This window comes from Equus quagga, chromosome 11, assembly GCF_021613505.1.
Source record: "Equus quagga isolate Etosha38 chromosome 11, UCLA_HA_Equagga_1.0, whole genome shotgun sequence".
NCBI lineage: Eukaryota > Metazoa > Chordata > Mammalia > Perissodactyla > Equidae > Equus > Equus quagga.
This window is the reverse complement of record NC_060277.1, coordinates 108,531,230-108,545,290: the sequence shown is the minus strand read 5'-3', so window position 1 is coordinate 108,545,290 and position 14,061 is coordinate 108,531,230.

Genomic DNA, 14,061 nt, shown 5'->3' with positions numbered 1-14,061 from the left:
CTGCCGCCTGGACCACAGAAGGCAATAATACGCTTCTAGAAACATCTTGGAAGTCCTTAAATCCATGACCCAGATGCAAGTGCCCCAGGGGCTGGAGACGATTAGGCGTGATTACAAAAGGGCTGCTGTGTCTTTTTTTTTTTTTTCCTGGCAGCAGATGTTCCTGTCATGTGGGCTGAAGAAGTCCAGATGTGTTTGCACAGGATGCGGAGCCAGGGCCCCCCAGGAACAGAGATGAAAGAGCGGATACCCAGCAGCTGGTCTGCGAAAGAGGCTGGTGCAAGCCGTGCCTGGAGCGTGCGGGGCGTCTCTATGAGGAAGGAGCTGGAGCGCCGAGCACGGCAAGGAGGCAGCAGCCCCCACAGGCATCTGGGCCCCATGGTCTCGTAGTGCTAGGCTGCCTGGCGTCTGAGCCCAGGACAGGGAGGTAGCCTCAGGCTCAGAGCTGGAGTGCACTGCCCAGGGGTTCCCCCTCGATGGTGGGCCCCAGACATGTTGTAGTTCACGGCTGCATTTGGAACACAGACCACAGTGCAAACAGTACACCAAGGAAGGCAGGCAGGCAGATGCTCGAGCCGACAAAAAAGACACGTCACAGCACTGGGTAAGGGGCCACGAGGCGGGTGTGGTGTGTGGGGAGCCCCTGGGACAGGAGTGAAGGTTAGAAGAGACATTTCCCCAAGTGTTCTCCCCCTACTTTCTCCACTCAGGAAAAGGCAACTCTGCCCTCCCAGTTCTCAAGCAAAAATCCTGAGATTCCTCCTCCGCCTCTCTCTTTCTCCCCTCTGTATGCCTCACCCTGCACGCTCCCCTTTCAAAGCGGATCTGGAGTCTGGTCACCTCCTCTGTTGCCATCACGGTCCAAGTGGCCCTCATCTCTGCGTGTATATAAAACATACGCCCTCATCTCCACCCACGTATGAATTATACGCCCACACCCATCCTCTCTCACCCCGTCTCTTCTCTAAGTTGTCCGTTGCACTTGACACGCTATGTATTCATGTGTTTCTTAGCTATGGTCTCTGTCTCTCTCTTTCTTCCCAGTAGAATGGAAACTCCCAAGTCCTTGGGCTTCGTCTCATTCCATCTCTTGCGCTTCCCAATGCCTTGAAGAGTGCCAGGCATGGGCCCAATAAATATTTGTTGAATTAATTCCAGCTGAAGACTCAAGACCCCATAGGAGTCACTCTGCTATGGGCTCATCTTGTCCCCTTGCTCAAACGTCCCGAAGCAATTCCTGATCTTTTCCCCATAGATGGAGGGAGAAAGAAGCAATCTTAGCCCATAATGCTGGAAAGTGATAAGAAACAAGAAGGTAGAGACACTGCCGTTTCACCATTTTTGTTTAATCCCGTGGAGTCCAGCGCAGTGAAGGTTCTCTGGACACTTCTGTTGAACTGAGTGACCAGCATCCTTCCCCCATGGCCCAGGCTAGCTTCTCCTTCCCCAGTGTTCTCTTAGCTCCTGGAGCGTCTCTCTAGGTGAGTGCAGTGACACTGTCTCAGAGTGTGACTCCTTTGAGGGCAGCAGTGGAGCTTTCATCTCTGAATCCCTGGATCCACCTGGCATCTCCAGGTCCATGTGTCTGACACGTGGCAGCGGCTCACTATTGCCAATGACGAGAGAATGAATGAATGAGTGAAGAAGAGAAAAAGCAGGACGGTGGACCCCAGCCAAAGTTGGCCGAAGCCTTCTAGAACCACCCAGGTACACTTTACCACCCAGGGCTGGGGAGGATTGGGTGATCCAGGAGAAAGACACGTCCCTGCCCAGGTAACAGGAGAGGCAGATGCCCAGGTAAAGGATGCATGTGGGTACTTCCAACAGCCACGTAAGACACAGGCATAACTGCGGGCGGCTGCTCAGGACCATGAGCAGCCTGGGTCTCCAGCGGGTGACAGGCACACCAGGGCCATCAGAAAGGCTTCCTGAGCCCTGGCAGGTCCCACACAGGCAGAGCCCTAACTTCACTCAGTTGCAATCTGTGTTTACGGGCCCATAATCAAATGGAAACTGAAAGTTTCTCATGAGAATCATCTGTCAAAATTGTGTGGTGTCCAGGCCCCGCGCAGGGAGAGTGGTTATAAATGCCAAGCTCTGCTCCAGCCACGCTCCAGCTCCAGGGATGCGAGGGTCATTTTTCAAGCCAGCACTAATCCCGGGAACTCGATCTTCCGTCAAACACTGTGTCTAACAGGCTGCGTATTTGGGACACAGATTGTCCCCAATGCATCGGGGAGGCAGGAGTGATCACAGATGAATCCGTGAACCAGGTTCACCTTTCCTACGGCAGACCAGCTCGCACGGCCTCCTGTGCACTGGACCAACGGGGCAGCCGCCTCGCTCTGAGGAGGACACTGCCAGGCGCCCACCAAAGGATCTGACACAGAACCATCCTTTAAAAAAGGCCTTCCTTTATTACAAAGGGGCCCCAACGCAGTAAACGTGGAAAACCAAAAAGCACAAGAAAAAGAAAAATTGGCTGTAAATCCATCACCTGCAGAAAAATTCTGTAATATTTTTGGTACACAGATTTTCCAGACTTCTTTCTCTCTCCCCCAGTGTTTGTCCTTTATTAAAATATCTTAGCTTGTACATATGGTTTTCTAGCTTGCTTCCTGCCCCAGCCCACTAATGGCTATATTGTGACCATTTTCCCTCGTCACTATCTTTCCTACGGCATGATTTTTAATAGCCGCATTAATTTTCTCAGTCAGTCCCTTCTGTTGAACATTGGTTTGCTTCCAGTTCTCCGATAGTATAAAAGATGCCATGAAGGATATATTGTACATAGATCTTTGTGCAAATCAAATTATTTCCTTGAGATAAAAATTCATAGAAGCGAAATTATGCTGAGTCAAAGAATATGTACATTTTAAAAAATCTTTTGATGCTTTCTACTTTATCTCTCATTGTGTTCCACGTCTTTAGGAATAGCCAAATATTTTGGGGGATAACTTTAACTAGTAACCACTCTAGATTAATAACCGAGCAGGAAAGTGACTTTCTGTCCATCAGAGACCTGGCCGAATGATTCATCTCTCTGCTTACACTGGCTGTTTCCAGAATCATAATTTACCTCTTTTGGCTACAGCCGGTCTGAAGCCACGGTTACGGCTGGGAGGGGCTATCCCTCTTAGAAAATTAACTCTGAGCCCCCAAACTCCTTCTAGCTTTGTTGCATCTTTAGAATTTATTTTAGCAGTAACATCAGAGCTGCCCTTTGCTCTCTAAGACTATGACCTGCACACAGTTACTTAATTGTGTGATCTGGGGAGGGGGCTGGTCTGATCCAGTGTGACAGGGAGACGAACCGACTTTTCTGGGGAAGACCTGAAGAAGGTTGAGAAGAGCAATTAGATGAGAAGGGTCTGGAATCGCCTGGGACCGTAGAGAACACAGACGCCTCTTTCTTGTTTCTGTGCTGTGCACAAGCACGTGTGCACAGGTGGGGCTGGTGATTGAGAGCTGACAGTCTGCCCGGGTGGCCCATTTAAATGCACCTAAAAAGTCAGGGTTTAGGGGAGCAGAGCAGAGCAGAATCTCCCCTGCCCTTTGCTGTCCAACATTCATTCATCCATCCTTGAGGGAGCCTCCCACACAGACCTTTCCCTGGAGGGCTACACGTCAGGGTACCCAGGGGAGGGGCAATCTTCCAGAAAATTGTAAATAGGGACAAAATTGTCTTTGGGATCCTCCAACCTCCCTGGCAGTGTCTCTCTTTCCTCCTTGTCCCCGCAACCTCCAGCCAAACCACCTGCTGCTGCCTTGACAGACAGCTGGCGAGGCAAGAAGAACACAGGCTTTCAGGCCGGAGAGACCTGAATCCCAGCTCACGCTTCACTGTGCCGTCTCAGGGAAGTTACTAAACCTTTCTGATCCTCAGTTTCCTCTTCTGTACCATGGGAAAAAGATGTTTGCCTCATTTCTTGTTGCTGCCATAGGGTTAAATGAGACGTCTAATAAATGCAAAAGTGTTCGACACACTGCCTGGCACATGACAGATGCTCATGGAACGTTATTTACCATTTTTTCTATCTCTAAATCCAGGGCTGCCATTCCCAGGAGGGCTCTGAACCCTGTCCCAGGGCCCTGGCTCCAGGCTGCTTGCTCTGATCACCTTGGAAACGATCAGATCAGCTACATAATACCAAATGTTGACGATCCTTCTAGAAATTCATCTTAAGTAAATAATCATGGATTTGCTACAAAATTGTTCTTGACAACATTGTTTATAATACCGGAGAAGCAGGCACAATCCAAATATCAAGATATAGCAGACTAAATAAAATATAAAACATCTATATCATAAAACACTATTCAATATTAATTTCGGTCAATGTTCAAAGTGAAAAATGGTAGTCCCATTTTGGGTATCCTTTTGCCTTCATTTAATTATTTAACATATTGCTTCTTTTTATTTGTTTTTTGGTTAGTTGCGTTTCTTTTTGTGTGCCCTGCTTACCCATGTCGGACGTACACCTTTATGTTTGGTTACTTTAATGTTTTTTTCCTATCGGTTACCTGAGCTCTTTGCACATTAATAAATCGGCCCCTTGTCTTTCAATTTGTACTATAAATATTTTTCTGTTTGTCCCTTGTCTTATGACCTCAATTTTTCCCTTATCTTTATTTTCCCCACACCAGAATTTTAATTTTTCCTTGCCAGATTAATCAGTCTTTTCATATACGGCTTCTGGATTTTGGGTCCCACTTTGAAAACTGGTTTCCAGCTCCAAGCTTATAAATATATTTACGCAAATGTCATCCGTAACTTTTGTTGCTTCATTTTTTTCTTTGATGTTGACATCCCTGATTCGTCTGGGTGTATTCTGGTGTAAGGAGTTAGGTGGGGATCCAGCTTTATTTTTTTCTCCCCAAAAGGTCAGCCAATTATCTCAATGCCATTTATTGGATAATCCCCCTTTCAGACAAATTCTTTAAATAAATCCTTTTTGGAGGGGGTCACAGAAACCTTTGAGAATCTGATGAAAGACATAGACCCTCTCCCCAGGAAAACATCCTGTAACACACACTAAATTTCATGCACGGTGTCAACGGGGCGCTGGGACCTCCCAAAGCGCAGTCATTGACTCCCGAGGAGTCTGTAATCTCCGTTAAAACCCTTACTTTAGTGGAAGGAACAATGCTCCGTGGCACTATTCCAGGCCCTGACACAGGTCAGTGAGAGGCCGTTTTGTGGAGGAAAACATTTTGAAGAACCTCCTTGGGGCAGAAGCCTTCTTGGCCTCTCTCAGGAATGTGGGACAAACCCAGGATGCCAGCGTCCCATGTCCTTGGAATTCAAAACAGTTCCTTTCCCATTCTGCTGGCTCAGGGCATCCAACAGATACCATAAACGCTGGCAGCCGCTTAGCTTTATTGTTCTGGAATGCAAGGAGTTTTCGTCAAACAGCTCCCTCCTGAACCCACGGGCGGGTACAGGTACAGTGCTTCACGTGACACAGTTTCCCTTGATTTGACGTAAAGCCTCAGCCCATTTCAGACTCATTTTTACCCCCAGTGTGCCCACTCCTTCCAAGGCCCGCTCTTTGGGGTCGTAAGTGTCCTTTCTCACACGCTCGCCGTTAATTCTTCCCCAGCCGCTGCAGGCCGGCCCCAGTCTTCGGCTTTCTGGCTCCCTGAGAAATAAAAGTTTGAGTTGAGCTGCCCTCATTATACCCCCTTGACCTCTGACCTGGAAGCCAGTCTGATCTGACCACAGAACTTGTCTGAACCGGCCTTTCCTCTCTGTAACCCCGTGACGCTGCTCCAGTCCTCTGGCTCAGAGAACTCTCAAAATTAGCACCTGGGAACGTGTCAGGAATGCTGATTCTCAGGCCACACCCAGACCCTCTGAATTAGGCATTCTGGGGGAGGGGCCCAGCCACGCGGGTTGTGACAAGCCCCTCAGGCAGGACCAGCTACATCGTATGCAGGGCCTGACTCAAAATGAACACACAGGGGCCCCTTGTTCAAAAATTATGAAGAATCTCCAGGTGGCAACAGGAGAGCGCTAACCCCTTCTGAGAGCGGGGTCTTTCTGCGTGCGGGGCCCTGCACGACTGCACTGGTCACAGGCCCGTGAAGCCAGCTCTGCCTCCTGGTGACATTAATGCACACTCAAGGTTGAGAACCACTGTCCTAGCCACCAAGGATGCTCGTTGTCCCTTGCGTTTCTCACCTGGCTCCTGGTTCCAGGCTTTGAAAGGGCTCTCCTCCTATAGCCCCATGATGGGGACCCCCGCCCACTACGGAAGTCTCTCCTCCAGGTCCTCCCCTCCTGGCCCTGACCGTCAGATAGGTACTAACTCTCCGCTTAGCATCTCTACCGCTAACTAGAGTATCTTGTTCTGGCCTCAGCACAATTAAGGAAAATCTTAGGTCCACATCATTTATAGAGACAAAGGGCTGTGCCACACACGCAGATACACACACACACACACACACATTTGAGGTGGACCCTGCCTGTCAGTTTGGGCCCAGCCTGACCTGGGTCACAGCCAAGTTGTCAGCTGCCTGGCGTGCAGCAGGCCCCCCGCTTGTCCCGGGAGAACAGGGTCCTGATGGGAGGATGGGAGCCGGGCACCGAGGCTGCGATCCGAACCTCTCCTGGCTCAACGCCGTCTGGAAACCCCATCCCGTCAGAAACCCAGCCACAAACTCTGATCCCAGCCCAGAGGCCTCTGCTGCCCCGGGAGCCCACGGCCTCAGGGCCACTTCCAGGCCTGAGCCTAGGCCCCTTCCTGCACTAGCTTCTGCTCCTTCCTCTTCTTCCTTTTCAGTGGACCTCGTCACAGGGATCGAGCCTCTCAGTGTCCAACTCAGAGGAGAGGGAGAAAGACAGCGTCTTACAGAGGGAGCTCTGTCCACATGGCCCTCTGCCTCTGCTCCCTATGCTCAGAAGTCCATCTCATTTCAACAAACATTAATTTAGTATCTACTTGGTTCCAGTGCAGGGCACCGGGGGTAAGAGATTATTAAACCCAGGCCCTGCTCTTGAGCTGCCCACACACAGCCTAGCTCCTGTAGATGGTGACAACTGTGCAGGGGCACATTGGAACCAGCTCATTCCGGCTCGTACCAGCTTACACCAGCTCAAATCTGCTCATACTAGCTGGTACGGGCTTGCAAGAACCAATTGCTAAATTTTCAGGACTAATGCAAGCCCATTGTTAAAGCGCTGGGAGCAGGAAACTGCCATTTTGGGAGTATTTACCCCATGGAAGTTGGCAAGTGGCATAAATTAGGCTTTTTAAAACTTTTGGGAGGCGCCCACTGCCACTGTGTGATGGTGGGCAAGTTGTCCATCCTTCCTGAGCCCCCATTTTCGTATCCTTGAGTAGGATCATAACTGCCCCTACTTCACTGGACTGTCGTGAGGATAAGACGAGGTCCTCCACAGTGAGTGCTCAACAATTCACAGCTGGTATTTTTAAATATAATGGTATTATACCATTATTATACAAATCAGTGACGCCAATGCCGTGTGTTATAACTCAGTGTACCACAGCGTTACAGGAACAGGGACGAGGAAGCGGTTAACTCTGCTTGGGGAGCAGGCTGCCATCGGGAAGCCCTGCAGGACAACACAGCAGCCAGAGCAGGTAGATCAGGAAAAAAGGGGCTTCCAGCAGCCGGGACGATGTGCACAAGGGCAGGGAGGCGTGGACGGGCTCAAAGAACAGTCCGAAGTGACCGGCGCATGAGGCGGGCAGAGGAGTGGCTGGAGTACCTTGGGGTTCTGTCCTGCACTAGCCTCCGGGATGACCCAATACCTAGAGCTGGCAGGGAATGCCCCCAAGAGTCACCGGCAGATGGAGCACCAGGAAATGTCACTGCTGACCCCAGCTCCAAGTCCTAACAGTAGAAGGAGCATCGGTCACTCCCCAAGATTCTCAAATGCATCTCCTGTCATGCCCTAGTTCCGACGCTGGCCCTCACTGCCCCACTCCCTCCTGGCCCTTTTGAGATGAGAGTGGCCAAGATTCACTGTCATGCTCACACCCTCCCTGTACACACGTTTATTCTGCCTCCCTCTAAGGGCTGGGATATGTTGATACAGCCACTCACGGAAGGGCTGATGAGACAAGTCATGATAGATATCCTCCCATCAGTCCATCTGCCCCCATGACCCTGGCTGCCCCTCATACCCCTGGCTGGTCATCCCTCACTAGCAGACCCCTGTCATTCCTCTGTTGGCCAGAAGGCGTCACTGCTTCCATGTGCCCCTTCACTTCCTGGGTAAGCGGCATTCTCACCCTCTCACCTGCATCCTTCATCTTCCAGGAGAGCAGTGAGGAACCCAGTCCTCCACACCCCGCCAACTGCTCACCTTCAGAGAGACTTGCTGCTTAACTCCAGCAAGCATGGATGGCTGAGGGGCTCCATGCCAACAATGTTCTCTTCTTATAAGCCAAACCATTGCCCTTTGGTAGGTAGTGGTGAAAGTCTGCAGATGGAGCTTGGCCATTGTCACAGCTGTTAAAAAACATGCTTAGATAATATTATGTGATCATCTTTAATGCCATCATGATTGCAAGGGATATGAGGCCAGCTTGGCCTCTCTCCTACACCTTAGTCATTCTAAGAGGTGCCCAAACCAAGAAGGGTTGAAACCAGCTTCTTTTCTCATGCCGGAAGGACAGGTCTGGGTGAGGGTGTGTAAATAAATGGCAAGCATGTCAAGAATCCCCACTCCTGTGCCTGTGGCAGGCATAACTAATGGAGCCCTGAGCCCTTTCCCTCGATTCCAGACGCAGCCTCATATCTTTTCCAACACAGCACTCCTATGGTCCCTACCAGTTTATTCATGCTGAAATATGAAATGAAACAAATTTGTTATCCCAGGTCTAGATTAACCTTTCAATCTGAAAACAAATGTGAAAAAATGCTGTTGAAATCACTAACCCGGGCATAAAGCACAGGGAAATACATAAGGATCTGTGCAGAACACTGGGAACTATTGAGATAATGGATTTAACCATGTAACGTTGAGCTAAATCACATCCCGTTTTACACAAGATTCTGGTGTTGACGATAGGAAGATAATTGTCAAAAGACTGAAAAAATTTCGAGAAAAGACGAATAATCAAAGAAACTATATGTACCACCGTATTTATCTGCAAATTAAGAAAAGACAGCCTTATCCTATTTCCCCAGTGGAACAAGCCCCTCAGTTCAGCGTTCCGAACCCGAGATTGTTCAGAGCAGAGACTAGGAACTAAGCACTGAGGAAAAGGCACGGAATTTGAAGTCAGGGGGTAGGATTCTGGTCCAAGCCCTGCTAGGAATAATGTCTGACCCTGGGCAAGATGCTTAACATCTCTGCGTCTCAGTTTCCTCACCGTAAGATGGAGACCATGACATCTACTTTGCTTGGCACTGTGAAAATCAAGTGCAACCACATATTCGAAAGCACCGTCTGAGTCCTGACTTGCTGCGCCTGGGTCCTGGCTGAGCTGGGGAAGCGACCTGGAGCTGACGCAGAGCAGACCGCTCACCTCCTAGTGCAGATGAGAAACCCCAGCAGGCACCTGCCCAGGCCCATTGGAGTGCCTGTCCACGCCTTCTCAGGGGAAGTGGGGCAGCAAAGCCCTGGACATGCCCCCAGCGACAGGCCGGGTCTATTCGGAGAGGGTCCCATCCATCGCCTTAACCTTTCCATTCTCGCGAATCTTCTCTTTCTTCTCCCTCCTTTACCCCTTTAGTTCCCGCCTCCATCTTGTAAGGGTGGAAGCTCCTCCGGGCAGGATCAGATCAGTGTGCCTATATGTGAGGCAAGTGGGGTCCGGGATAGTGGTGGGGGGCATGGTCAATGGCCAGTCCGTCAGCCAGGGCTGGCAGGAGAGAGACGGCACGCTCTGTAGGGTGGTTGGGGTAGACTTAAGGGGGAGCCAAAGGGACAGTGTAGCACCCCAGTGCCCCAGGTCTGGACGGCGAGGGCAGGGAGCAGGTACCAGAATGTTGGCGAGAGTAGGCAGCTTGGCCTCAGGTAGAGGGAGACGGACAACCCCAGCAACGGTGTGGAGGGAGCTGGGGAAACAAACACCACCCCATCCCCTGACCTCCAGTGTACCTCCCACAGGCCAATCCCAACTGAAGCCAGAAGGCAAAGTTGCCCCTCGAAGGGCCTGTGACAATCAGTCACAGAGCACAGTGGAGAAGGTTAGATGAGACTGAGGAGAGTGGGCAGGAAACAGCGAAATGCCGAGACAGAGCAGGCAGGCTGGGGGCAGCCGCAAGGTGAGGACCCAAGAGAATTACAGATGCCTGGAGTTAGAAAGAGAACCCTATGCCAGAGGGGTAGAGGGAACCCGTGGACCACCATTCACACTTGTTCCATGTGGCTCACATTCCAGCCTCCCTTACAGCTAGCTTGAGCATGTGCTCCACCTGCGGCTGGTGGGACCTAAGGGAAAATATTTTGGGGCTTCTGGAAAAGCTTTCAGTCTCTGAGGCAATGAGATGTGGGAGTAAAAACTACTGTTGGCTATGGCTGTGTGAGGTCAAGATGTTTGGAGCTATGGCAGCCATTTTGCCACCATGAGGGGACAGGCATCACACTGGGAAAGGCAGAGCATAAAGATGGAAAGAACCTGGGCTTATGACAGCATCACTGAATCATTACACAACTCAGGAACCACTTTGCTTCCAGGATTTCTGTAGGTGAAAAAATGAATATCCTTGGCTTTTAGGCCACTGATAACTGGGTCTCCTGAGATCCAGTTGCAAATATTTCAACTGATATGTCAAAGGGGAAGGACTGGCTTGGGCAAACGGACTATGCCTTTTTTTTTTTGTTCACCACTGTTTCCCCAGGACCCAGCAGAACGTCTGACACGTAGTAAGTGTTCAGTAAATGCTTTTTGAGAGACTCAGTGGTGATTGGATGGACCCGGGACACGTGAGTGAATGCCGGTGTCACTTCCCCCTTTTTTCTTTGCCTCCTGGCAGCTCAGAGAAACCGCATCCCCCTGCGGGAGGAGAAGGTCGAGGGCTGCCAGAGAGTCTTGCGGGGCGAGCACAGGAAGGCCACGCTGCTCCGCACATACAGATGACTCATAAAGATGTATTGTTACCCCCTGCAAACGGTGATGTTCCTGTAATAAAGAATTTAATAACCCGCTGTGCCTGTGCGGAGAGAAAACTCATTTGTTTAATAGGCAGCCGTTTGGCTTTGTCATGTTCATTTAGTTTTTAATGACACACAGTTGTGCCAATATTGATTTTAGCTTATAGGGACTCAAAAAATTTACTGTCGAGATGGATCCAAGACTCAACCCTTCTATCTTGCTGCTCTGAAGACACAGTGCTCCAGCCCCGGCCTGCGAGGGGCCTTGCGGGCCAGGGGCTGGGGGTGCTGGCTGAGAATTGATAACCTCCTCCTTGGCGACACCCTCCCTGCCCACTCCCTCCCAGCCTCACCTCCCGCCCTCACCCTCATCTGATGGGACTGAGGCTGCTGCCTTGGGAGGCGACGTGTTTTCCATCTTGGAAAGCAGAGCAAGACTGTGTCAAGGAAACAGGAGTTAATTTTCCAGGCACACGCTGGGCACTGAGTTGTTTGTGGTGTGAGTGTGTGTGTGTGTGTGTGTGCGCGTGCCCACTCAGCTCCAGCCCGAAGCGTGCATCCCAAATAGGGACAGGGCCCTGCTGGTTATTCAGGGAACAGCTTCAAACGTCACTTGGGCCCACCGGGCTTGGGCACTGCTCTTAACATTACTTACAATTTTCTTCTTGTTTTTAGTTTTAACCAGAGACTGTATAAAAATAGAAAAAGGGATTACAGAGATGAGCCGAACCGACTCTGTTTTCTAAACAGTCGATTTAAGCATGAACGCATACAGCAGTCCCTAGTGTCTGTGGGTTTGACGTTGGTGATCTCAGCCCAGGGCAGCTTCAGTTATCCAAGAACGGCACTGCAGAACGGCCTGGAACAATGACCGTCAACATTTACGCAGCACAGACTATGTGCCAGGCACATGGCCTGTTGCAACTTACAGGCATTCTCTCATTCACGCTCCACACCGCCTCTTTAAGCGAAGGAGGTAGCTAGGAATTTTTTTCTCCACTTTAGGGGAAATTGCTGCCTGCAGAGGTAAAGTGACGGGGTCAAGGTCCCAGAGAGTAAATGATGCCACACTGGAGGCCTCTACTGTCCCCTGTGTTTTAAATGGTACTGAGTTCAAGTCTTAACTGTTATAAACCGGTGTCCAGAGAGTGTCCTCATCCAGCTGACCAGACAGCACCTGTACGAGGGGGGTAAGTGCGTGGACGGCCAGCAGCTCCACGGCCAGGCCACAGCCACACGGGTAACGTTTGTTTCTCTGCTGCAGCTTGGCACAGCCAGACTCTCCCCAGGGAGCCACAGGACGTCGGCTCAGTGGCTGCCTTGCCAAACCCTTGTGTTGCCATAAAAAGAAGGTAGGCGTTAGAGAGAATAGAGATAGCTCTGTAGATAGCACTTTATGATAATGAATCATATTAAATATAATTTCATGTCATTGGCCTATTTAATCTATTTATGTGAGATTTACCAAGTGCTTTATTCACGATGGGAAAGTCATCGAGAATTGATTCTCAGATTCACAGAATTTGAAAGGACCTATAAATCATCCACACGGGTCCTGCGCCCAGACAGGTGAAGTGACCTGCGCAAGGTCATGCAAGCACATTTGAAGTTGTGGCCTTTTCTGGGAAAGGTGGGCCTCGGAGGCCCCAGCAGGAATGCAACCCCCGCAAGAACCTCGGTGCTGTTGGATAGTCGGTTTCCGCATGCTTCATTTCAACTTACAGCACCATTTCCAGAAGAGCGTGCACCACGCTTATTGACCACCCCACCTGCCACCCACGCCCGCTGCTTCTGTGCCCGGCCACCGCCACTCTCCTTCCAAGTGTCCAGATCCTTTGCACAGAATGCAAGTGTGGCCCTGCAGGCTCTGGGCCCTGTGGTCCTCTCTGGCCTCCCCTTGCTCCCTAGCCTGCAGCTTCACAGACCTTCTTTTAGTATCTCCTTCCTGCCACAGGATCTTTGCTTGTGCCAGAACACTCCTCTCACCCCGGAGAAATCCCTCTTTCCCTTGGTGTCTCACCTTCAGTCAATCGCCCCTTCCTCAGGGCAGCTCCCCTGCTCGCCCTAGGCCAATGCTCCCTCATAGATTTTCATTGTAGCCATGACATCAAGCATAATTTTATGTTAATTTGTAAGACTTTCATATCCATCTCTCCAACTGGACTATAAATCCACAAGAACATGTTCCAGTCACCTATTGCTGGGGAATGAATTGCTCTCAAATCCAGGGGTTCACAGCAACCACTGCCTTTTGTTCACAATTCTGTGGGTCAGGAGTCTGCGGAGGCTCAGCAGGACAGCAGCTCTCACTGGATCTTGTATGCAGGGCTGTCAGAGGTCATCATCTGAAGGCTTGACTGGGCCGGACATCCAGGATGGTGCACGGACGTGCCTGGCAGTTAACTGCTACTGGCTGGAAGCTCAGCTGGGCTGTCAGCAGAGCATCAACTGTGGCCTCCCCAGCATGCTAGTCTGGGGGTACTTGAGCATCTTACAGCCCCCAAGTGAGCTTTGTGGCTTTTTCTGATCCAGCCTTAGAGGTCACTTGGTGTTCCTTAATTTCAACTGCTTTGTACTACTTATGAGTGGGTCACGGAGGCCAGCTCAGAGTCAAAGAGAGGGGTGTGGACTCTGCCTCTTTTTGGGGAGTGGTGAGACCACGCTGCAGAAGGGCAATGGGGCAAGAGATATTTTTCTGCTCATCTTTGATCAATGCAACCTGCCGCACAATGGAGCAATGCCATTTTTCCCTCTTCCACTGAATCCCTAGTACCCAGTACAGGAATTCAAAAGTCATTTGATAAACAAGTAGATAAACAAATGGATGAATAAATATATACAGCACTGTGGTCTGAATGTCTGTGTCTCTCTAAAATCCACAGGTTGAAAACCTAATGCCCAAGGTGATGGTCAGGAGGCGGGGCCTTCGGGAGGGGATCAGGTCATGAGGGCAGAACCTTCATGAATGGGACTAATGCCCTGAAAAA